This window comes from Notothenia coriiceps, unplaced genomic scaffold, assembly GCF_000735185.1.
Source record: "Notothenia coriiceps isolate Sejong01 unplaced genomic scaffold, NC01 NC01_scaffold00004932, whole genome shotgun sequence".
NCBI lineage: Eukaryota > Metazoa > Chordata > Actinopteri > Perciformes > Nototheniidae > Notothenia > Notothenia coriiceps.
The window spans coordinates 75,882-80,236 of NW_011337633.1; the positions used below are offsets into that span (position 1 = coordinate 75,882).

At 36.9% G+C, this 4,355-nt stretch overlaps 1 long non-coding RNA gene across 1 annotated transcript; it reads left to right on the forward strand.

The window, feature by feature from the left end:
• The first annotated feature begins 1,536 nt into the window (after positions 1–1,536).
• Positions 1,537–3,595, forward strand: LOC104942695 (uncharacterized). The gene is made up of 3 exons (XR_798043.1): positions 1,537–1,834; positions 2,715–3,053; positions 3,446–3,595. It is a non-coding gene; the product is annotated as an uncharacterized lncRNA (long non-coding RNA).
• Positions 3,596–4,355: the final 760 nt, after the last annotated feature.

Sequence of the window (4,355 nt, forward strand, 5' to 3'; positions counted from 1 at the left end):
ATTTTTTTTTAAATCTGCCATAATTCCCAAACCCAAAAATAATTAAACAAAATGCCTCTTGAGGGCATGAAGTGACAAAAACTTTCAACATGTCTCCATTAAAGCCCATTGTAATTTCAGACTGATATTTACTCACAGCAGCAGCCGCACACATTTAGTTAATCTGCCAAAAAGGCCACATTATTGACCCGAAAATACACAAATAGCACACTTCAGATGCTCAGAGTTCTTGAGATGCTTCACGCTTTGAAATGTCACCGAAATCTGTTACGGTTCTTCAACAAAACGTTCACATGTAAGAGGTTTATCTCTCATTCAGAACAATGCAAATGCTCTCCTCTCACTGATTACTGCACGTTGACACGTCGTTAGATCAAATATAAACACCTGTGTTATGGAACACGATGATGTCATAACTCCAACTGACATTCTCAGAGCAGCAGACTTCAGATAATGGTTAACACAGCTCTACATCAAATGATGTTACGTAATGTGGTGTTACTATGGCAACGCATCTCTCGCCATAAAACAGCAGCAGACTTCGGATAATGATTAATGGTCCTGCCCTCAACAGCTCTACGTCAATTATGGGGTGGCATCATATGCCGTTTCCATGGAAACGCATCCCTCGACATGAAACACGATGTCGCTGTAACTCCAATGGATACGGTCCGATCGCCCCCAAACTTTGCTTGTATATCACCGGTCCATGCCTCAACAACTCTACGCCAAATCTGAGATCTCACCGTAGGCTGTTTCCATGGAAACGCATCCCTTGCAATAAAAAACGATATTGCTATAACTCATATGAAAATTGTCAAAAAGTGCTAAAACTGTGCTAACAGTCCAGCCATGAAGACATCTACGGGACAGTTTTGAGATTTCTTCAAATGCCATTGACATGGCAACACAATGCTCGCCATGAAACACGGTTTTCTCATAATCTCAGTGAAAATGCTCCAAACGGCCCAAAACTTCACAGGTTTGGTAACGATGCAGCCATCAACGCACCTAAGCGTGGGATGTCATCAAATCAAGTTAGTTCAAAAGTTTGTTTTTCAAATATTCTGCTGCTTTTCCAGGCCTTTTTACTTTCTTTTCTTCCCTCGTCATCACACATTCAAGCAAGTGTTATATGTATGTTTTCAATCTAAATTCTTCACTTTCTTCAATTCAGCGTCAGCTTTTCAGCATAAAGCATTCCCACTAGCAATTTCTTCAGGAATTGCATTCTCTAGTTCGTATTGTTTAATTATTGAAGTGGGTGACAAAAAACTATTGCAAGTAACAACAATGCTAATTCAAAGAAGGAATCTGATTGTTAAATAATTTAATCTTATGATCTTAGGTAACATGGACATTGAGAAGTTGCTGTTGACTTTCTTCAAAGTATTTAATTAAAAAAAAGCTTATACAGGCTATGAGTATGTACAGTTACCTTACACACGGTGATCTATGATTCACTCAAAACTTAAAAGAAACAATTTGCTCTTCCTGAAATCCCACACATTAAGTGTGCGACTTCCTCCTCGGCTGAGCTCCTCACCGCCTGCACCACATGTCTATGAACCTCTTCGTAGACTTCCGTTACAGGAGGTGCTTCTGGTGCTGTTGGTAGATAAATGGTGTTTGTGCTAGTTCCTGTCAACTGTTTCCTCCGCTCAGGCACCAAACGTTGGTAGAACTATCAAACTGTCAGCTCATATAAATCAGAAATAGTCTAGAGCCACAACACTGGCCTGCCAGCGACACAGTTCCTCTGCCATGGTTAACAACATCATGTCAAAGCCTCTCGGGTTAGTTCTGATCCTCACAGCTCACATGGTGTTCAACGGTAAGCTGTCTTCTTCTCCTGGTTGATGTTTTACACTTTTGTTGGCTTTCACCTGCTTTTGTTTCATTGTTATTGCTCTCTGTGAAATATTTGTATTTCTTCTGCTAGAATTGTATTGCCTATAACACGCGTGATAATGCTGTTAATAATAACACACAGTTATGGAAATGTTGTCCTGAGATTATGCGTTCCCAGTTTGGTGTTTGTTGTTGTTTTACCACTGCACATTTAGCACCATAAAAAGGGACATGTGAAATCAGATAATACAAATAAATAAAGTAATACATATTTATTTAACCCTTTTTTTTAAGTAAAACTGATTCTGGCTCATGTGTATGCTATAATGACAGACAGGATGCATTGTTAGTGCACGGGTTAGTGTGGGTGGTAATGTACAGGAAATATTCTTTAGGTTTTATTCAGCGTCAGGAGATCTTTAAGCTTATTATTAAATTAAATGACATCCTGACATGTTAACACAACACACTATAACACATACTGAGACTTTACAAGAAATTATAAACAGATATAAAATATGTAATGTCTTAATATGTTGCTTCTAATAGGCGGATTACTGCCAACAAAATTGAAATACTGCACTTTGCACTTCAGCTTTGAAAAAAACCGAAAATAATAATGAATTTATAAGGTATAAAAAACTGAAATACCAAGATGTTCATGAACATAGATATGTTTTGACTACAGATAGGAATACTTATATTGTAGCTAAAGTTATTGGCTATCTTGCCAGCTAAATTTCACTCCAAATAATGTTCGACGTGTGCACTATATAGGCCACAGATTAACAAACCATAGTGCAGTTACACATTACTTTTATAAGTCAAATAATACTTTTTTTCTCATGCTCATTCGCATTCAGGGTTTTGCTCCCATACAGTGCTGAGCCAAGAGAAGATCACGGGGAGTCTCGGCGGTAATATCACCCTTGAATTTTCATTTAACTTCAGTGTAACAACAGGTTTTGGAATTTATAAAAAAAAAAACTCAACAGACGAAGGACAAAAGATTGCTGGGTATTTACGTGGCAAAAAAGAAGGCAATCTTACAGTCTACCCTAAAAATACGTCTGTCTGTTTTGAAATAACAAATCTCAGTCTAAGTCATAAAGGAATTTACTGGGCCAGTTTGTATGTGGACGGCATCACGGAAAAAAGTAGAAGGATAGAGCTGGACGTCCGAGTGACGAACAGAAGCATGGGTAAGATTCATGAACCACATGTAATGACAATATCCAATATTGTGATACTTTATTCAGTACCCTGGCCGAATGACTATCAGACCAATATTGTCTTCATCACATTTCAAATTTGGAAAAAAGTACTGACATTAATTTACATGATGCTAGTTTTTGTTTTATCATGGACATTATGAAAACAAGAGCCATATAGAATACAATTGCATTTTCATTTTTGCTCAAATCAAAGACACTATTTCGAAAGATATAATTATAGGAATTTCAATGGAACATACAGCAATTTAGTGTATTTTAAACAATTATGATGTATATTTAATAATGTATGCCATAGTGGTAAGAACATCTTTTTCCTGTATTGATATGAGTGTTTATTCATTTCCTTTCAACACCTACAGTAACTCCAAAACCAACTAACATCACATTGATTGGAGACAGTGGAAGTGCCGGAATGTCCTCCTCTCAATTCCTCGCTGTCCTTTTGGTTTCATCTGTTGTGCTGTTGGCTGCAGTTCTTCCCTTGTTGAGCTGGTGTATCTTGAGACACAAAGGTATTGAAAGTGACTGTGCATCAGTACTTTTCCTCTCTGCATATGTTTTACTTGTCTGCCATAACTTAACATTTCAGCCATTCAGTCACAGAGTCATTCTACAGAAAAGCTGGAATCTGGGTGATACAAATCTGCTGAAATATATTCCTTCTAAACACATCTAAAACCTGTTAAATAGCAATAACTAACTCTTAACTTGATGAATCCACAACAAGTAGAGCCTAAAGTATTTTTATTATTTTTATACATTATACAAAGCTTATTTACATAGGAATGTCACTGGTGTTACGTGTTACCAGGAAGAAAAGTAACACTAGTGACGGTAACACCAGTGACAATTTGGAGAAAGCACTACCATTTTAACAAAATGGCTGCAATGTGTCAGACCAAATGTGGCTTCAGTCAATATCAAAATCGTTTAATTCTTCAATACAATACATTTTCACATTCAAATGTTCACCCCTAGGGCTATGCACTTATATTTTTAATGACAGACTTGAAAGGCGCACGTAACATTTGAAGATAAAATGACACCTTTAACAAACAAAGTAAGAAGTATCTGACTTTCCTTATGTCTTTGTCCACTGCACTGCCTCAAATGATCTCTTGTTACAGGAAGCACTTCAGAGACAGTACATTATTTCAAAAATAAAAGCGTTTTGTGTAGCAGTAACACCAATGACGTAATTTTGGGTGACTGACATTTATTGGATATTATTACTAATAATTTGCGTTTTTTGTTACCATTTCAGTGTTA